General features: G+C 36.8%; 1 protein-coding gene across 2 annotated transcripts in view; it reads left to right on the plus strand.

Moving 5' to 3' along the window:
- The first annotated feature begins 13,072 nt into the window (after nt 1-13,072).
- The window catches only part of cdh19 (cadherin 19, type 2), a 34,879-nt gene continuing 24,895 nt past the window's right edge, over nt 13,073-23,056 (plus strand). The window contains exons 1-3 of one of the 2 annotated variants that reach the window (XM_040044154.1): nt 13,073-13,216; nt 13,856-16,903; nt 17,002-17,066. The gene's annotated coding sequence lies outside the window, so the exon portion shown is untranslated. The other variant, XM_040044153.1, reaches the window with a different exon arrangement.

A 23,056-nucleotide genomic window follows, 5' to 3' on the forward strand; every position in this document is an offset into this window, starting at 1 on the left:
AACAAACAAATAATAACACATCGTACAGTAATACTGTATGTTACTGTTAGATTGTTTATTAAAAGCTTGAATTGTACCTACAGGGTTAAAAAAGGACACAGCTGCCTTCAAAGCAGTGAGAAAAGGAGAAAACATCAGAAAGAAATGCCACAGCCTTGACATCCTGCTTTGTATGTAAGGATGGCACGTTTGCCCCCAATTATCCACCATATGCTTATTGTAAAATCAAGAAGTCTAATTGGTTTTTAACAATAGTCAATGTGCAACAAATTACCATATTATGAATAAATACTTGGGCTGAAGTATTGTGCTTGCCTTCCCTTCATTTTCTATGAATCTACTATTGAGACTATTTATAAATACCTGCTTTAAATTCTTATTTATAGTGTATCAGTCTATTTTTTTTAATCAGGTCCACAAATGCAAAATTGAAAGAGAGATCAGACCAAGTACTAAAATGCTTTCCAAGGCCTTGTGACTGATGAGCAAGTCAACTGTAGCATCAAATGTACAGTGACATGACCATGTATTTTAAATTCATTAGATTCATTTAAGTACTTCTGATTGCAAGTGCAAGCTGAATATTTGTTCATTTCAAACTGTCAAATAAATAGCAGTCAGTAGGAGAATATTTAATTCAAATCTCTGTTTTCTGCTGGTTGCAAAGCTCTTAATAACCTCTTTAATGCAATATTCATTATACTGTTGTAGATCAAGGCCTAAAGAGAGCTTCTCTAAAAAGACAACTTAAAGCAGCGGTCCCCAACCTTTTTTGCGCCACGGACCGGTTTATGGCCGACAATATTTTCATGGACCGGCCTTTAAGGTGTCGCGGATAAATACAACAAAATAAAACTAGTACCGGTACCGAAAAAAAGAAAATTTATTCATAACACACGTGAAAAGATCAAGGAAAACCGAGTAAACGATAAAAACGATAACAAAATAACGCTGAAAACCGATAAAAACCCTGAAAACTATACATTTCACACTTGAGCCTCAACTCTCGTGGCCCGGTACCAAACGACTCATGGACCGGTACCGGTCCGAGGCCCGGGGGTTCGGGACCGCTGACTTAAAGTGCTGAATTTCATTCACCTACTGGAGTCATGTGTATGGGGGCAAAATCTAACAGTGGATCATCATTATCCTTTAGTTTTGGGGAAAAAAACTTATTTGGACTCCCCTGTTGATTTATTTTTGTTAGGGGAATATAAGGCGATTTAATTTCCCTTATGCTAAAATGTAACAGTATAACTTAGTCTAAGAGTGTTAACCTTAAGTATTAGCTGGAGTAGCTTGCCATATGTAAACCCATACCTATTCAAATTCATGTTCAGTATCAGTACTGTGTTACATATATCCTTAGTTAATAATTTTGGATTTAGATGCCTGTAACTAAAGACAAAGTTCCCAAAGTGTTGTCACCATTTTAATTCAATTTAAAAACAAAGGAAACCCCATGTTTCAGTAGCTATTTTTTGGGGCGACTGTGCCTCAGGGGCTTGGTTGGGCGCATCTGTAACCGGAAGGTCGCCGGTTCGATCCCCGGGCTCTCTGTCCTGGTTGTTGTGTCCTTGGGCAAGACACTTTACCCTACTGCCTACTGGTGTTGCCCAGAGGGGCCGATGGCGCGATATGGCAGCCTTGCTTCTGTCAGTCTGCCCCAGGGCAGCTGTGGCTACAACCGTAGCTTGCTCCACCAGTGTGTCAATGCGAGAGTGAATGAATAGTGGCATTGAAAAGCGCTTTGGGTGCCTTGAAAAGCGCTATATAAATCCAATCCATTATTTTTTTCAGGTATGTACTTTCTCTATGACTTTATCAGTTGCTCACATCATTGTTGATGAATGTTGGCCCACTCTTCTATATAGCGTTACCTCAGTTCATGGAGGTTTGCTTATGTACATGTCCCACTATAGTATTTCAGTCATTAAGATGTGAACATGAAAAAGTCTTTGCAACACCCTGATTCATTTCTTTTTCAGCCACTCTGTTGTGGATTTTCTAATGTGCTTGAGCTATTGTCCAGTTACATTCCCCAGTTTGTGCCAAGCTTTAGCTCTCCAATGAGTAAATATACAGTTATACAGAGGGGGTCATGTTCAACTCAATGACTACATCTTCCCAGGTACCATGCCTGCAAAATAAGCCCAAATCATGACTCCTGTACCACCATACCAGAAACTTGATTTGAGTTGTTTGTGTTGACATTCTGGGTTTGGTGTTTGCCAAATGGGAACATTATATTGTATCTGTGCTATGTGTTTAAACATTCATACTTCAGTTATGTTTGTCCAAAACTCTTTTGTTTTGTGCACATGTGCAACTTCCGACCCTCTAAAATCTTTTTCTAATTTGCGCATCTGTCATATAGCTCTTGTGTCTATTTGCTATTTCTCTGAGGGTTGCAATGAGGTGAATTTTCTGGGATGCCCCCTTCTGCGAACAGAGTAGAACACAACTGAATGCTACAGACCAACAAAGTACCAGAATGCCTGTGAGTGGTCACATTTGCTAATGATCAGTTAATCGAGTGTATTTCATTTGTAGCAGGATTGTCTGAATCCTGCCATGACTCTGAGCAGGCCAACCAAAAACAGAGCTTAAAGATGCACCTAATGTACGTACAAATAACATAACATCAGTTGTATTCCCAGGATACATATTCAGCAGTGTTACCATGCTGACATGCAAACAAAGAACACATTTATTCACCAATTGTAATGTGGAGCTGGGGACACTTATGTAATTATACGTAATTGCACATACTTCTTTTGTGAGTTTTAAAGCTTTAAAGCTTTTGTTCTGATTTATAAATGGCACAGTTACCCCTTTTTTTTTTTTTTTATAATTCAACTGTTATGTTTCTGTCCAGAAAATGTATTTTTTCACAGGAATCCCAGTGAAAATAATACTTGCTGATATCATTCTCTTTTTAAATAAAACCAGGGTACAACTATAACTGGTGAGCTGGTTAGTCTGATTTTCGTAGCCTAATTATATTCCAAGGAATTTTTTATTTATACAGCCTTACTTATAGTTGCTTACCTATCTTTCACTCATTACTGGACAGCAGCAAGTACATCAGTGTTGCTTATTGGCTGAGAATTTTTATCACCCCACTATTCAGTGTAAGCTGCCTGTATTTGTTACTGCTCTGTGTCATCTTTGAATCACCGTGAGTTAATGAGATATAATCTATGCTTCTACCTCTTCTCATTATGAAATAAATGGAGACAGTTCAACTATTGCAATTATTTAATTGATTGTGATGATACTGATGTTCCCACGCTTTTATTCTTTGTGAGCCATGATGCAATAGTTGCACGAGGTGCATTAATAAATTATTACACAAATATAAATGCCAACAAGCTGTGTGACATATGAATATGCTTATGAGTCTACTCAACTTTAATATTTTAAATGGTTTGAAACTTTACTAATGATGCTATTTTCTTTTTCAGCCAGATGCATTTCAGACTGACAGAACTAGATAAAATAAATTTCAAGTGCCATTTGACAACCTCGGAGATACTGGCTCCGCTCTAGTCTTAACTTGTACCGATTGACGGAGCCACAGACGAGGTCAACTCAGCTGATTATGAATCAAACCAAAGAGGGCAAGCTCAGATCAAAAGGAAAGTTAGAAGGGGTAGAGATTTGCAAAGTCAATCCTCACCACCCTGTTAGCTTCAGATACACTCTTTGATAAGGTCTTTGGATCGATACACTGATGGACACGGTGACAGAGACAGGTTGGTTATGTACTCCCAAGAGCAAGGGTCTTTTGATGTTTTGTGCTGTTACACCTACTGCTTACTGCTACCTACAGCCTTGGACCTGTATTGAATATTTTGAGTATGTACTTTGCAGCTCTGTTGAAAAAAGTCCCATAGATGCTGAAGCTGTATGCTAAGTCTAAATGCACCAGCATGCAATGACATTTCTGCTGGTAACACTTTATAACAACTATTGTTAATATATATGAATTGATTGAAGTTAATCACTAATAACTATTTGCCTTATATATTAGTATTGCTATACTGCAAATTTGTTATATTGGTCTATGTAAGGGTATTGTTCATAGCTTACAATAAATCAGTGACTGTAGATGATAAGAAGTATATTCAAAGAGACTACATTTTACATGATATTATATATATTGTAACAAATACCAAATCTCAATATCTTTTGATTACAAACGTTAAATAAGTACACCCTCATTTAAAAAGGTTTTTAATGCAGTTGCTTTGTCTCTGTCAATGAGAGACTCTCACGTGTCCTTTAAACTCTGTACCGTGACCGGTCACAGCAATAGTGAGACCAGTCTTGCTCACAAGTTTTCACATACGGCTGTAGAAGATGGGCCCCTTGATACTGTAACTGGACACCCATTAGGGTTTATTGGTTGGGTTAGTGCTTCTCTGCTTAGACTCTTTCCCCCACAAACAGTGCTTATATAAGTGGCAGAAAATGTATACATGAATGGTTACATATAATATTTATTACTGATCATTATCAAAAAAGGTTTTCATAGTAAAGTGGTTTACACATTCACCTAATAAGTGAAAGCTCCCTCAGGGGATTGCATGGAGAAGGTCATCCAGCGTAAAAATCTGCCAAATCTAATATGTGGAGCACTTCGCTGCGGTGATTAAGGGAGTAGTCTTAAACATGTTTGTTCGACAGAAATGTTTGATTGTCCATATACTACTGGATTAGTACAGCGTATAGCATCAGATGCTTTTAGATTTGTTTCTTTTTCAGGTATTTTTTTTTTTTGCTTTTGTAGAAATTTAAATGTAGATCTGTTAATAAAGACAGAAAGGAACAGTTAAAAAGAAGGATTTGGCTCTACTTGTACTATAATCGCTCTATCAGTTGCTTTGTGTCTTTGATATTGCTGAGAGATTGAGCATTTTTCTTGTTGAAAAGCTGCTGTAAGGTCACATAAGATGTTATCCAAGTGTTTGGGTAATTTGTGTCCTTTCTAAATCTTACATGCAACACTGACAATATCCAAATTTAATTAATTATCCCTAATACCGATCAATAAATAGTTTCCTTATTCAACAATGCATCTTCTTCATTAGCAACATTTTGAACTGCAAATGTAACTTTAAACTGTAACCTCACTAAAATGCAATAAAACACAAAGCTTTACACTGTGGAAAATGCATTGAGCTGAACTGCAGGAGATGTGCGCAGAAATACTGTTTTGCCCACAACTCTGATGGAGATTCTGCTGTTAGGTCATCAACAAAAGGAAGCCAGCTACCCCCCCTCCAGCTACCCCCCCTCCCCTCCACTTCTTACCACTCACAGACTCTCTCTGTTCTTATCAGCAGGAGGGAGATTGAAAGTTTCATTTGGGTTTATCGTATCAATTGTCCAGACTGACATTCAGTGTAAGGTTTGGCAACATTGTCATGGCCAAGGAAAAATTCACTCGAAACAAAGTTGCAAAGTACTTGTGACAGAGATGCAAGTCAGGGTGACAAAGAGTGAGTTCAATGTGCAATTCAAGGATCTCTCTCAATAAAGTTTGTAAATGTGATGTAGGTTAACTGATATGATAAAAAAAAAAAAAGATTGCACTGCATTTAAAAATTACAACTATGACCCAGAAGAAATACAGACTCTCAGCTTTAATTCAAGGGACAAAAACACTACATTGAATATTGAAAAATTAAAGCTATTTTTAAACATAATTCCATGTTGTCAAGAGCTCAAATATATAATTGGGCAAATTAACATTAAAATGGACCCTGTGATAGACTGCCTGTGCAAGGTGTACCCTGTATTTCATCCTGTGACAGCAGGGATAGGCTCCAGTACCCTTGTGACCCTGAATTGAAAAAGAGTTTAAGAAAATGGATGGATGGATAAATAAAGTGGTTCTTTGTCATTTTTATGCTAATTTAGTATAACCCTTTTATTTTATTGATTTTATTTAAAGCTGACTAATATCACTGCACAAACATTTGCAAGGTGTAGTCAAAATTCTGGGTGTTCTGTTCCAAAAAGAGAGCTAACTTGAGCTCTGTTACCCGGTTAACAGTCTTTCTGAACCTAACCTGCTCACTGTCAGGTTTTCTTAAACACTCCTGCTACAATGAAGAACCTATCTGATGCTGGGTTTCATTTCTTCATTCATATAGTTGAAATCAAAGCACATATCAAAGCACATTTATTTGCAAAAGTTTACATCTTCCCAAACACTTAAATCCCAGTTATATGATCACTTAATTGTTATATTCAATGTGTGCACTTTAATAATCAAGGATATAGACACTGAACACTGGACATGGTTTAATTATGAGCTCAGCAAAAACTCTATAGGAATGACCGTTGAAGTCAGTCTATGACTTCTAGGACCTAAGTCTAGATTGTCGCAACACTTCAATGAACCCCAACCAAAAGAAAGAAAGAAAGAAAGAAAAAAACTCACCTGTGGCATAGCCAAGGAAAATTCTTAATCTTTTTCTTTCTAGAATTCCAGAAATTCTCAATTTTATTACATTGAGTAACACAGAACGTAGGCCAAGTTATTTTAAATAGTATTTAAAAAAGAGCATATGCATTGCATATTCATAGACTTACTATGACTCTGCATTATCTTCGGTAATCCTCTATCAATACCAATTAAAAGGCTCCAGTTGTTCCAGTATAAATCAGTGGAATAGCTATATCAGCTACTCAAAAACAACCAGTTTTTTAACTTTTTACATGTATTTCAGTTTGAATGCTAAAACAGTTTTAATTTAGCTCTACAATAGAGCTCTAATGGCACTGCTCATCATTGTTCCACTCATTGATGCTAATTGTGCTAGCTCCAGGCTTCTTCTGACATCTCATTAGCTTAGCCCAGCAATTAATTATGCAGCATTTATTTATTTATTTATTCTTACCATGACTCACCGACTGAGAGGTCCATGCAGGAGGATTCAGAAAGCAAACATCTGGAAGCTTATAAAAAATATTAATTGTTAGCGCTTTGCTCCTAATCAGTTTATCAGTTTTACTTTTATTTTTTTGTCTTGTAAGTTGGTGTAAGATGGTGTGCTGCCACTACTGGATGATATTCTAAAGAGACCAATACATTTAACACTGGCAGTTTTGTCCCTTTTGGCTGGTGATGAGACTGTGACATTACCTACTTAGAAGTGTTTAAATATGACAGTCATGACCTGGGCATGGTGCAAGAAACCCCTTATTTGCTTAGCAACATCCGAAATCATCCCTATTTTTTTGTATTTATTCAGAAACATAGCAGTGACATACCTTTACACTGAAAGCTCTTGTGAAAATAGAAAAAAGAAAAAAAAAGTATCACTTTTTTTTGCAATTAAATCTCATTTTATACGAATGATGCAGTTTAGAATGCTTCGAATACAGCATGTAACTAATGTGCTTCACATTGAATTTACAACTATTACTTATTTTCAACTCTTCACACAAGTCTCTAATATAATAATTTGAGAGGATAATTGCTGTAAACTTAAGTCTCTGCAGTACAATTTATGCATACATAAGCCAGTAAGGTGACAGTCTGATTACCAGCCAAGCATAACCAGCCAGTATCACCAACCATCACCTAAACACATTTATTAACAGATACTAGAGGCACAGATATGCACTACTGCATCTCTAGACAGGTGAGGACTCATTAATCACAGTTTGTAGCACTGCTTTGTACTTTGTTTTCCTCCAAATAGGCTCCCACTTTACAACATTAACCAGCGAAAATTAGTGAATGAGAACATAAACTCATTAGAAAGTGAGGTTACTTAGACAGATTGAATTATTTAAATATGTTCTGAGGTAGAAGTAATTTCAACAATTAAATAGTTACGTTGTATTAATGTTAGCAATGCTTCTTTGTTTTATTTGCTTTTATTATTATGGCCCAATTGTACGTGTTCAGTATTATTTTTAGTGAAACACGTGACCACATTTGGGTGTGATGCTCAGCAGCTGATTTGTAGGTATGAGAGGTGTACAGTTGTAACAGCAGTGATTCAATTTAATTTCCATTTTCTCAGCGGGGACACTGTACATCATACACACTGACATTCTGCCCAGAATTGAGTTTGATTCACTTCAGCTTGGAATGAATTATTTCTATGTTTTTGAAGTAACAGCTCTAAAAAATGTAAAAGAAACAAACGCCTGCGGGAAACTGGGTTTGTGATGGAAATTGATTAGTTGGGCTCTAAAAAGAGAAATGGATACAAATGTTTCACTAATAGTGTTATTTGCTGCCTACTTAATGTCACAACCACATTTTTTACAATCTTACACATTGCAATGGAAAAATGTCATACTCCCTGGATTTGTCCTTGTATTATTTATTTGATATAATGCTTTAACATTAGAAACATCTATATCTGTGCATGTCAGGCTTAAGCATGGGTGAGTTAAGGCCTAACTTTAAACTAGATACTTCTGTTTGTCTCTGCAAAAGCAAGAATAAATTATCCTCTGATGTTTGAGGTGAACGGAGCATCCCGAAAATAGGTGAATGTCTAAAATAGATGAAAAACTTTAAATGAGAGAAAGAAAAATTACCTTTCTGCACTGTTAGTGTTCCCAGCATTCTGCAATTAGTCTTTCGTCAATTAAAATGTAATAATTTGTCATTAATGTCTGTAAAATGTCAACTTTTTTCAGAGCATAAAATGTGGATAATTTAATAATTTCCAGCTTCACCAACTCCTTAAAAAAACAAGGAAGGATAGAAGCAACTGAGTGAGTGCAGACTTCCAGCTAGAGAGAAACACACAAATGTCCAATAAATCTCCCAAACTATTATAAAATATTAGCTAATCTTTTTACAATTCAGAATGACACGGATGGGGATTTTTTAACAGGTGCATTACTGCTGAAGTGCCTTAGGGGCAGAGATTAGGTGCTGCGCCAATGCATGACTGCAGGACTGAATGAATAATGCCATGAGCTGAGTATTACTGTGACTCGCTACTATGAAGATGGATTTGGCTGCAATCTGAATGTCAATATTTAAGCTTATACTGTCTGTCCCAAACTGACATTTGTTCACCTTCTAGATATTTTTTGCAGCTTATGAAAATCATGTCAGAATCTGCAGTTATTTGCAAACTCATCTCATTTACCATAGAGCAGCCAGTGTGTTTTCCACTGTATAAACATATCTATACATTAACTTCTTGCACAGTTTGTTAAAATGATACTTTTTAGGAGGTTGTGAGAACTGTAAAGAATCAGAGAATCAACTGGAATGTCACCTACCGAAGCTCCGAGATAAGGAGCAAAAATCAAGGTGGCAAAGGCTAACAAGGCATGCTGTTCTCATCACTTGTTAACCTGAGTCATAATGCCCTTTGGCAAGGATTTTCAAGATTCTCAGATGAGCTGCTTGTGGCTATAACAAGTGGCTTCTCTATCTTTTCTGTATCTATATCTCTAATATTCTTCGGTTACAGATATAATAAAACAATGTACCTGTAGTCAAAATTGTAATTACTAAATGTAAGAAACACAAATGTTAATCTAGAGCATGCAAATAAACCTTTAGGTAAATAATGTGCACCTCTATACTGCCTCCACAAAGCAATTTATAATGAGTTTCTCATTAACTCACACACACACCAGTGCCTGCCATGCCTGCTATCAGGAGCAACTTGGGGTTCAATGTTTTGCCCAAGGAAACTTCAGCACATGGTTCATCTGAAGACTGAACCATGAGCCCTTCAATTAATGGACTGCCCTCTCTACCACCTGAGCCACAGCCACTGGGTTCATGTAATGGCCAGTCTGGGAACTCATAGCTTCATAGTCTGCTGACTTAGTCACGAGCAGCAACCAGAGCTGAGAAATTAAGGCCGTGTGGATGTGCCAAAAATACCACTTCCATAATGGCCACTTGAGGCTGTCTCCAAATGTGGATCAATCCCCAGAGACTCTGATGTTAAAATGCTCAACTTTACAGCATTAAAAACATGCATACAGCCTGTTTTTGGACTCTGTGGATAGTTTCCTCTTTCAACTTTAGAGCTTGGTGAATTAATTTATAACTCCTCCATCTGGATACTGGTGGTAGGGGCATGGCCACTTTGACTGACAGGTCTCGTTCAATTATACTAACAGCCAAATTGTGAAAGATGAAGTCCAAAACCAGTGGGTGACACGACAGCGGTTACTTCCCAGTTTCATATGCGGTTGAGCTATAATGTACTCCTTTTCAAGGTTTCAGGTATAGTCAGTGATTATGTGAGCCAAGACCTCCTGTTGTGTATGTGTATCTTTATTTACCAAAGCAACTAAATTAGAAAAATAAACCTACATTGTCGTGAGAACATTGGCAATGGCTTCGAAATTGCATTTGCTAAAACTTGACCGCCCGATCCAACATCCACAAAGAAGATCTGATACTGCAGTGAGACTCGGAGGCTTTGACGGGTAGAAAAAAAGTTGAGTTCAAATTGCTTTGTGATTGAATTTATTTATTAGGATGTAGCTGCTAAAATAAGCACCGTCAGAGATTTTGTGAACTAATTTAAATGTAAGATTAAGCTTGTGTTTTTATCATAATTTTAGCTTCATATTGCTATTACTCTGCAATCAACTTTTAATAATTAACTGGACTGATGATTAACGCCAGAGAGTTAGAGATTAAACATCTATGGACTATGTTTAAAAAGCATTTTGCTAAACACGCTGAATGGCTGCTATAGTATTTAACCATAAGGAAGCTGTTCCATCTGGATGTGCAGTTATTCTGTGCTTGTAACATGCATATATGCACAGGGGTTTCTTTTAGAAATGTACCAACTGTCAAATCCTCTAGCACAGCATGTTAGTCATTTTCCCGGTAATGGATCTCATAAGCAATGCACTCTATAGAAAGACCTTGACAAACAGTTCTTAACAGCTCCGCCCATGGAACAGCTGTCTACCAGCAATACCAACACAAATCACTCATTAATCACCTGTTTGCCTTAAATACTGCAGCCCAGAAATGGCCAGAAAGGTGCCAGCAATTTTATGCTTTCATTAACAGGTTACAGTGATGATTACCTGGAGGGCACTTGAAGGTGATATTCAAGTTTTTTCACAGTTCAGAGATTAAGTATCTACCCCGAGCAGAAAAGCTGTGCTGGAGCATCAGCGGCTTCATAATAGACACATTCTGTGTGCGATACAGAGATAGGGAGCCACTGCTCTGACAGAGATGAGATCTCAAAGGAGCTGAGATGTTGACATAGTCACTGTTGTCCTTATATAACGCGTTCCCGCAGGTCTTAGACTTACCACTTTTGTTCATGTCCCCAGAGGTGGCTGCTTTTCCCACCAACTCAAGGTAGAGGACATTGCCGGGACACAGCAGCTTATACATGTTAATGTTCCCGTTTTCCTATTCTACTCCTGTTAGATTGATGGCTCAGCAGTGGTTCTCATTGATCAATCAGACACAATCTGCGTCTCAAATGAACCCAGGCCAGAGGGATTGTGCATTCTTCCAGGGGAACCACATCCCTAAGGGCATGACAGTATGGTGCACTGGATCGATCGGTTTCAACTTTTTTTGTATAAATACTTTGTAACCTTGCTAATTTATTATCTTAATTTCTCGGTGAGAAAACCACAATAGACGCCACCCGTCCTGCTAACATAGGCTCGGCTTATAATTTTCATCTTTGCGGTCAAGGCTGGTGAAGGATTACGGGAATGATGAGAATTAATTATGCATTTCATCAGCATGATGGATACCACACGTTAACTCAAAACTATATTTCCCCTGAGAAGAGAGAGAGAGAAGTCGACTCATTCCTTGAATGGATCCTCTGAGCAATGCTGTCAGTTCAGAGGAGGAAACTTTGTTGACATTTAATTGAAAAGAATTAATATGACTTTCTTTCCACAGTGGCTGCTGTAGGAGACATTACATTTGTTATCTAAGGTACTTAACAGCATGCAGACAAATTCCTAAAATAACACATTTTGATTTTAAAGATATGTAACTATTTAGAATACATAGAATAATTGGACGTTTTTCTTTAAATCACTTCAAGTACTGCAGATTTTTGAGTTATTCTTCTGAAACCATTAAGTTTAGGACACATTTAGAGTGTATACAATGCCACTCAGCCCCTAAGAGGCAAATCATATTAACCTGTCATCATTATAATTAGCTGAATATATCTTTCCTAAAAAACAAACAGAAAAAACTGAAACAAACAAACAAAAACTGATTTTTCCGTTTTAGAATAACAGTATTTAGATTAACATATTCATCCGAGCCATAGGAATGCTTGTAAATATGTTTTTAGTTAACATTTTTTTTAAATAGTTAACATTAAAAACAACAACAAAAAAGAAAAAACATAATAATAGGGACAGACTGTAAAGAAACATCTATGTATTGTGTTACAGAGATATCAGCTGAAGTTGAAATTGGATTGGACTGTATTCATGTGTAATATCACTTTAAACCACAAGATGGTGCAACGAGCCAGCGTAGCATCAACATGATACATACAAATTAGTTTCAGCCTAATATTTGTAGTGAATTAAGTACAGAGTGAAGGATATCTAATTTTCTAAAAATGTGCATTGAAAACATAAGTCATTTTTTCAAAATAGAAATATAAAAACACAATAATATCAACAATTCATAAGTGCTAAGACGAATGCACAGCTAACTTGGGGGGGATCAGATGGACTAGAACCTTGTGTTAAAGCACTGTCCCCATTTGTTTAACACTTTTATGAAATTTTGCCCTGAGACGGGCTGGCGACCTGTCAGGGGTGTACCCTGTGCCTTTTGCTCTGAGACAGCTGGGATCAACCCCCGCGACCCTGAAAAGGAGAAGCAGAAGCAAATAGATGGATGGATTAAATTTTGTGTAATATTTGTATTAGACTATGTTACCTTTATGAGTGCATTCCACTTAAAGTCAGCAATATTCAATATGGATAGTCTACAATAAATGTATCTGTTAATCCATCCATCCATCCACCCATTTTCTTCCACAGTAGCCAATCCCAGCTGTCAGGGTTAGGTGGGATACATGTTTTACAGGTTGAAAGTCTGTTGTACAAATACCAGTGAACCTAATCTCATTTCGTATCTTTAGGCTATAGGAGTAATCCAGAGTACCCATAGAGAATCTGTGTGAGCACTTGGAAACTCCATATGGAAAAGCCCCATTCCTCGAATGGATCCCTTACAGTAAGTCCTTTCTTGCTGTGAAACAACAATCCTAACCACTATACTACTTTTTATCTGTGACGTATCAAGTGACCGCAGCTTACAAATAAATATAACATGAGTATCCAACAGCACAGAGCACTCTTGTGCAACTACCTTAATTCTCACTCATTGAGCAAATTTGTGCTACTGTGCTACTTTCCACCTAAAGCTATATATATTTTATGAATGGTAAGACTTTAAGTGATAATTGAAATGAAATACATGAGACTCCAGAGGTTTTCCCTTGCTGCCCACGAGTGCTGAGTTATTTCTCACTTGTGCCACATTCATGAAAGATGTAGAAAACTTAACTAACTCATCCACCAGAAGCTAGTCAAAAGTTGGCTGCCAGCTACTCATTAACTGATTGTGTTTTTGGTTCAAATAATGATATACGAAATAACATACTGCAAGCTAGGAAAAAATCTAGATACATTAAGATACAGATTAAGTCTGGATTAGTTAAACTTTAGCTAAGGAAATAACCACGTCTTTTTGCACAATCATTACTTATCATCAGGTAAGCAATCTTGTTGTTGCTTGCATTTATATCCTTGAGCAGTGTTTCCAAGTCTTTGCAACCTTTCTTTTGTGACCCAATTTCGTTTCCTCCATCAGCTCTGGCAGTTGACAAATACGCAGTCTCATGCGGAGAAGGCAGGGAGTGGGAGAAGATGCTGATGTTTCCTGTCGAACACGGAGATCCACCTCAGGCAGCGTCAGCTCTGTCCTTATTTGTCATAAGTTTTCCCATGGCTAAAGACAAAGGCCAAAGAACATATGAGGAACATGCATTTTTAATGTGACATCCTCATCAAATTCACCACAGTGGACTGAACTGAATGCCAATGATGTTTTATTTTCCCTCCAATTACAGAAACGCAGTGCAACAAGGCAAATGCAAGCTGTGAAGGACAGTTTAGAACTCAATCTCTTGTGAACTGAACTTGTGAACTTTTTTGCGGTTGATTAATTTTTACAGTATTTTTTCCCAAAAGATTGTCAGAGTCACTTATCACAGTCTTTAAATAATGGTGAAACACATTGGTTTAATGTCAAAGCCACATTATTCCCATTTTGTACCTCTTGCAAAGAAAATGATGTCTTCATTGATAATGAATAATGCAGGATACTATATAAACAAGCAGTGTATCACAATTAGGGGTTACATTATTTATATAGCATCACATTCTGTTGAATGCTGATTTGACCAGACTCACCTTTATCTTGTTGCGAATATGCTGACCATTACCCTGTGCCCATTATTTGACAGCGCTGAAATGTCACGAGAGACTGAGAGATAGTCGGATTCACCGCTGTGTTCAGAGAGAGGACGAGAGCAGGAATGTAAATAATTCTTGCTGGCACTAAACCGTAGCTTTCATCTCTGATGTTCTTTTCAGTGGTCGCACCACACTCCATCATTATAATGAGGGAGGCTCAATTAGACAAGGTCTGCAATGGGGGTTTTAAATGTCACAGTGCAGGTCCTGACATTTCTCTGTTTGATATGGAATCAGAATGGGAGTGGAGTTCACAGGGAGAACTAATCTCAACTCCTGAAATAACAAATTCCACCCTGTCACAAAGCTCTGAGGGAAGGCTGGTGTGGTCACTTTGGAGACATTTAAACCCAGCAATCCTAGCTTGGCCTTCTTAGATCTTACTAATGATGGAATCTATTTGCATTGTTTAACTTTGTAATTAGCCCTCTGCGGTTTGTGTTTACAGGAACCATGCATTTTATCCAAAAGGTAATTGGTTTGTTACATAAATAGACTCGAGAATTACAAACTTTTAAGTTGTGGTAATTGGAGTCACCACCATTAATGTTTGTCTTCAAGCATACTTTACAGTGATCCTACTGCTACTGTTACGATTATCATGATGGTGTTATAATCTGTCTCAAGAGGCTGGCTAGATGGCACTATCAGTAACTTGCTGCAAAATAAATTCCATATACTTACTGGATATTCCATTAATTGCACTCCTTAGCTGCTTGTTACTGCAAATATCTAATCGACCAATTACATGACAGCATTGCATACCATGTAGCAATAATCGAGACAAATTCAAAACAGGCACGAGCACGTCTAGGAAAGGTAATTTAAATTACTTTGAACGTGCCATGTTGGCTGGCTGTTCTGAATCAAAGAAACTGCTGATGTATTGGGATTTTCCCACATAACTCTCTATAGTTTACAAAGAAAAGAGAAAATATCCAGGAAGCAGCAGTTCACTGGGGGAAAATATCTTGTTAAGGTCATCAGGGGCCATATGAGAATGGCCACACTGCTTCAAGCTGTTACTGGTGCCAAGGAAAGCACAAGTAACTCAGATAACCACTTACTTACAACAAAGGTATGCAAAGAGCATCTCTGAATGCACAACACGTCCAGCCTTGAAGCAGATGGGCTACAGCAGCAGAAGATCACACACAGGTGCCATTCCTGTCAGCTAAGCAACTGTCAACAGCAAACCCAAGCTACAATTTTACAATTTCAAAAATTGTACAAATGTTGGAAAAAAAATGTTGCCTGGGCTGGTGAGTCTCAATTTGTGACATGCAGATGGTAGGTCTGAATCTGGTGTAAAAAATATGAAAGCATGGATCCATCCTGCCTTGTATCCACAGCTCAGGTGCCGGTGATGTAAAGGTGTGGAGGATATTTTCTTGGTAGACTACTCAAACTAGGTTCTTCAACATGACAAGAAATTTACATTAGTCAAATGACCATAATACACCTTTGGGATGTGGGGAAAGGGGCGACTCACATCATGAATGTGCAATATGCTATTATGTGATACTCTCATTTCTCAGGAAGAGGTACCTAATAAAGTGGCCAGTGCACGTAAAAGGTAAAAACTTAAGCAGCAGGTTATGTATACTGTATGTAAAAGTCTGAATTTCTTCAGCTTCAGTAAAGTCCAACTCTGGAAGAAGGAGCCACACTTTTTATTTAAGTAGAACAAATAAAGCAAAAATACTGTTAAAGTCTTTCAGTGAAATAAAAAAAAGGAAGTGGAAGAAAATGAAATGAAGGACAGATGTTTCCAAATTATGTGGTGGCAGAAAATAAAATAAAAGGACATTTGTACATACATAAACAAAAACTCTCTTGTAAGTGTCATTTCTGATCATCTGAAAAGCCGATGATCCTATATCCTTTATTTTTCAGCATATACCCCTAATTAACCCTTTAAGAACTCAGAGAATGTGGACTACAATCAACACCTAAAATGATTTTCTTTGGAAATCGCTTGTAAAATCATTTTTTACACATATTTAAAATGTGACCATAGCATGCGGGAACAGCATGCTCCCTCATCTTGAATGTCAAAAAACAGACTGCTGGCGTCCTATCGCTTGCAAAAATAGTGACCTTACAGTGGATGAATTACTGTCCTGTCAATGTTCTAGCTCAACTCTAATAAGCGCAGGATTGTTCACAGAAATAGGGAGAAAAAAAGATAGAAATCCATTTGTAAGTCTGGGCTGTGACTATTTGCATGGTGATGAAGGCCCCGAGTGTTCTGCAGCGTTCAGATGTGAGTCCCTAACAATAGACCCTGTGTTTGTTCTTCTTCAGGAAGTTTGAGAAGAGCAGAAAAGGGGCAAAGAAGAAGAAGATAAGGGGAGGTCGTCAGTGGAGGGGATTACGCATTGTGAGGACTATGAGCATTTGCTTCTGCTATTGTGGTGACTGAATTGCTTTCCAGTACCAGGGTATTTAGTTAAGCAGATTGTGTTTTCTTACACTCAGCAATGATCTTTCTTGATGGCAGCTGGTGACAAGTGGCTTGGGTGACAGAAGAATTACACAAACAGGTAGGTGTGGTCTTGGTTGCTAAAGTGATTATCTTTTGTAAGAAGATAATTCGATGCAAGTTTATATATTCTCTAGAATAAGAAAAAAGAACACAAAGAATAACTTAGCTTGAAACATAAAAGCAGGGCACAGCTTCACTCCATGAATTCTAAATGAGCCCGTGGGTTCTGTGTATTAGTCACAGCAAGACATCTGTAAAGTTTTTGCTCTTTATAGATGGCTTTTGATGGAAAAATAGCTTCCTATGAAATACACTTTTTATTCTATTGAGCAATTGACTCCTGTGTATATTCTACATTTTCAAATATTGAATTAATGAAAAAGTAACAATTAAATAGATTATTATTACCTATAATGATGTGTGTTCAGTGTTTTGGGTCACTTATTTGAGGACAAGAAACGCAGATATACAAATACCTGAATATACCAAAAACATTCTCACGATACAATTAAACAACCAAGAGGAAATAAAATTTATGTTATGTTAGCTGTTTATGTGAATGCACATGTGTGAATAAACAAGGACTAAATGCTGGGCCACTCAGTACGCTAAACTGATGATTAGTTGTGGGCTATGGAGGACCATGATTGCTAAAATTACAAACCAGTACAGAATGAAATAAATGACTCCATATATATGACATTTTATATAAATACATGTCTTCAAATGCACAGAAATTAAAGTTAGAATAAAAATACACTTTATAAACTTATATAAAATGCTATTTTTTGGGGTTTTTTTTAGCAATTGATCGCTATAAACTTATTTTCCAGTTTTCCATTCCAAAATTTTCCATTTCATCTGTTAATTTAATTATTTTAAACTGAATTTTTCCTGTATTAGTTTAACGTTCTGTATGCACCCCCACCACATTTCTTTATGTTTTTGTGCTGCATGATGCAAAGAGGGCTTGTCATTCAAAGTGTGTTATGAAATCAGACATCTGCCTCTTGTATAACAGAACAACTGATCAAGAAAATTCCAAGCTGTCTTCATAATGGAATTTTGCTGATCAGTTTCAATAGTACACAAATAAAAGCTATTCTTGGGTTATGGTTTTTATTTTTGGTGAGAGAGGCAGCCAGGTCCAGATCCTGGATGCACTCCCAAATACATTCTGCTCCCTGAATCTAACCTATGAAATGCAACAACAGTGCTGCAAATCAAGACATTTTTTATAAAGTGAACATAAGTACTCATAAAGAACAAACACAAATTAAGCAGATGGGACTCCTGATAAAAAACAAGAGAAGAAAACTTTCCAACAACCCCACAATTGAATTATTGGATTCAAGATTCTTCCCTAAACTAATAATAGTAATTATAACTAATAAATAAACTAATCTAATCCAAAATTAATAACTGAAAACAAAACTGTTGGTAACTCCCAGCTCTAATTTCTAAGAGTCAGGAGTTACTAATATTGTTCTAATTTATCTATCAAGAGTAATGTTAATAGTTATAGTAAAAATTGTTGTCTAAAGGAAATCTAATAAAGCACCTGAAGAATAACATCTGATGGATGTGAGGGAGGCAGACAGGAAGAACAGACTGCCATGTTCCTTTTCTGGCTTTACATGTGGGCAGTTAAGCCTTCTATAGCCGATCAGCAGTAGGGATAAATCATTAGAGAGAGCAGTTTAATATGCATTAGAGAAAATACAGCAGGATGGTCAATGTACCAGTGCACAGGGGCATGTGTAAGAAATCCAAAAACACAATAATAAATTAAAAATGGATAAACTGATTCGTAACATGAAAATAACATGAAAATGGCACAGTAAATTAAATAATATAAAAGTAAATAAACACAAAGCAAGTCGTATCAATTCATGTATCAACTTGTAAATATTTTCCTCAATGTTTGCATTTATTTTTAATGTCAAAAGTGATTAATTCAAAAGCATACTGACTTATTTATTCCATATGAGTCTGCCGTTTAAGTTATTTTCACTCAAAATATTTTCTCAAAAAATATCTGATATCTTCAAGCTTGATGTAATACTTTTGTATCAAACTTTTTATTATAATGAAATAGAAATTCACTGATTCCTTTTTATTTTATTTTGCAATAACTCTAGTAGTATCACTTAATTACTGTTGATGGAAAAGAAAGGAGAGAAATAACAGGATGTAGTGCTTTTGCTGATTACCGTCAATGGAAATTCGTGACATTTTGCTAAGCAGCAATGATTTCCACTTGTGCACATAATAAAATCAAACAAATTACTTACTAACAAGTACATGATGGCTTGACATTCCCTGGTTGTTCTAGTTCATTCTCTGGACTTGTTTGACACCCCGAATTAGAAAACAAGTGCTACATGTCAGTGTTACTGTTTCATGGAGCTGAACAGTAAACAACCAAGTCCCATGGTAGGCTCCCAAATGACCAATTAAGGACATTTTGTCTTAGAAGCTTGATCTTAAAGAAGTGAGGCTTAACAGATGTTTTTTCTTAAAGATTTCAAACAGTTGTATTCAAAGTGTATTTCAGTGCTTCCTTTTCTCAGTTATCATACACGGCACCACGTAAGAAGATGATTGACGGTTTATGCTTGAAAACCACAATAATTAATAATCTCATGAAGCTAGTATTATTTAGCAGTTAGAATGAGCATTGTATATTGATACTGACATGTCATCCACAATGTCAAGTGAAAGCTGCTTTTTCTTTATTGCTGTGTTGCAACATTTGTGTTGGCACATTAGACACAATTTAATAGCATCCCGGAACCATTCCTACAAAAGAGCGTCATTTTATTAGCTAGAACACATCACCATATAGGAAAATGATGTGACGGTCTCAGCGCATCTAGTGCTTAACATTGTGAGACTGCAGCTCATTGTCATTCTGTCATGTGGTAGAGTAGCGTTCTGTACATACAGGCAACAGGAGGTCTGCTAGAAATGGGAAGAAGGCCTATTAGAGGTAATGAATGGCTGTCAACCACAGGGCACTCTGCATGTACAGCATGTCATGCAGAATGAGAATTTCTTCTGAAAGGAACCGTGGAGTCCAGTGATCTTTCTTTCTGTTTTCTTGTTTCACTGCTTTTTTCAGACCATATGCATACCTGTAAAAAGTAATAACTATGAAATCATAATCAAATCATAATCTAAAAGTCTTTTATGTAGACTTTGGCAGGTCCACCGTTATTATCAAGTACTATTAAGATAGTTGTCACCCATGGACATATGTTTCACTTGCTCCTTAATGCTTGCTATTTACAGGCCTCGAGCTATTTTTTGGCCATATTATTTTCCCAGAATTTCATCAGTTATTTGTAGAAAGGCCCATCTTGTCAAATTGGCATTAAAAAAACATCTGTTGACCTGTGCACTATTTTGGCCACACTGATATCCTCGGGAAGATTTTGAGGCAGACTCCTTGGCATGTTGGCAGCTGAATAGTTGCTCAGACAAACATCATTGAGGGCTCTTCTCTAGTTTTGGCACAAGGCGTTCAGTTTGGGCGCATGCTTGGCAGCCCTATGAAAGACCATAACGGCTCACGATTCACTGGCCACTAATTGGAATGTCACTCCACGATGCTCGGAGATATGAATACGGCCTGTAAGGACATACATAAGCATAAACACATACTCTTTTTCACGTTCTGTATCGAAATTGAATTTAAGAAATAAAAGGCATCAGTAATTGATTTTACCAGCTCATTACAAATAGGTCTTGACAGCCAATTTACTTTTACAAGATTAAACATGAACACTATGAGCTGTTAAAGCATTAATACTGGAGCTACTCTAACTGCTACAACAACTTCCTGGGGTATAGTGCATATTTCCACGGGAACCAGCGATGCTAACAAACCATGCACTGCTCCTGTGCAGCAGTCTGTATTAAAGCATTCACATAGTGGGACTGTATATGTTATGTGGTTATATTGCAGTGTCAGGAAATCCTATTAAGAGAGTTTAGAATTATGGCTATTGTGAATTCTATCCCTTAATGAGAACTGATCCCACTGAGTGCTGATGTATGGTTTGCTGCTTGACCGGAGAGCAGTATAAAGTTAGGTTAAGGTTTAATGAGAAGATAAATAATTTGTGTTGCTTCACCATGTAAGACAGAAGTCAAAAATGAAAGGTGAAGTGAAAGAATTTCGAGTCTTTAATACATCTAAAATAATAGGGCAGAAAATAAAACTGGGGAAATTGTTGATAGACTATTATCAACTATGCAGCATAAAAGATAGATATTTATTGTCTCTAGTGGAAAAGAAAAACAACAGCACATTTAATTCCTATAAAGAGGATTGATGAATTTGTCCAAATTAAAGTCTTCTAACTTGAGCAATGCTGTCAGTGCAAGATAATGTATCTGTGTGGTCCTAACTAATTTGCTGTCTTGCCTGACTTTCATTGTCCTTACACTCTTGACCCTGATCTTGGTCCACATTATAATTGGTGCATCGATTTGACTCATAGTTTGTCAGAGGCATGTGTGTCTCTGTTTTCCATGTCTGGGCAGACATTGATCTAATTAGAAGTCTTCATTAGTCAGCTGCAGAGTGCAGTGTCATGCTTAAGGAATGATGTGTTCTGCCCCAACCCCGCCCTAGCCCCTTTCAGCACCACCATCACTATAACACAATACAGGCCCTTGTCTGGATTCAAAACAAAGGACTGTTTTCAGATGCTTTTGCAGGACTGCAGGATTATGAAGAAAAAAAAAAAAAAGAAACGGTTCTCCTTTGATTTTCTATCTCAGATTTGTTAGATATCTGCTTTGTTGTTGTGCACTCATAGATATCAAACAGAACAGAAGTTGACAATATTTTTTTATAAGAATCAACTTCCTAAATGCAGAACTGTATTTTAACAGCACTTTTAAATATTTCAACATTGTTAATAGTTAATCTTCAAGATGATCTTGTTAACAAGTGTCAACAAGTGATTTGGTTATGTTTGCATTTTTATATGCAACCTCTTCTCATGCCTGGGGCATCAAATATTGCTGCTTGGCAAAACTCTGGCATCTCAAAATCAAACACAAGATGTTCTTTGGTATCTATACATGATGCGGTGGATGTAGGCAATAGCTACAGCTGTGTCTCCCAAATAATTACGTTTGGATGCTTGTAAAGGACTCCCTTCCAGATAGCCATCTAAATATCCAGGGTACTGTATGCTTTGTAATTTTACATCAAATTTATGTAGAACCTACAATGTAGCCTGCTGCGGTTGCCATTATTTAAAGTTCTGTGTGAGGTGCCTCCATTGATCTACAATTTCTCTCTCTTCAAGTTGATACATCCCTCTTTTTATCAATTTGCGTAATAGTGACAGAGGAGAAAATAGCATAGGAGGAAACAAGGGGGCTGATCACAGTCAATCACAGTTGACATGGAGACTGTGTTGACATGACGAGTTATATTTATAGGAAGTTTCACACTGGGTTAAGGCAAGTTTTGGCATAGATTTTCAGAAGGGTTTCCGGTTACGACATATCGATGGTGTAGCCTTTATACACATTTATCTCTAAACTTCAATCTTTTCCTAAATTTAACCTAATTAACTCTTGGTTATGCAGCCTAACAAAAACCTGACAAATTAATTTTTAATTGCAGTTTTTTGTGAAAGTAAAAATTTAATTTAAAGAAAAAAGAAACTGGTATGTGAAAGCCCCCAAATAGGACAATAGGACACAGAATTTAGCCACTACTTTTAATATAGCACAAATTCTATATCCAAGTACCTTCAAGTTGTTTTTGTGCATGTTTAGAATCCAATCGTCTAATTTACTAATCATCAGTGTTATGGCTTAGTTAATGCTATAGATTAGATTATCATTTATTATTCAAATAGAGATCCTCTCAATCATATTTACATACCGCTGACAAAAGACTGGCCTTTTTATTAACTAGAGTATGCAAATATTTTCAGGGTCAAAAGTAAATATATTTTGATTAGTTCTCTTTTAATATTCCAATTTTTAAAATGTACCTTATAAATCATAAAGATAATA

Source organism: Simochromis diagramma, unplaced genomic scaffold (assembly GCF_900408965.1).
Source record: "Simochromis diagramma unplaced genomic scaffold, fSimDia1.1 OVJJ01000602.1, whole genome shotgun sequence".
Lineage (NCBI taxonomy): Eukaryota > Metazoa > Chordata > Actinopteri > Cichliformes > Cichlidae > Simochromis > Simochromis diagramma.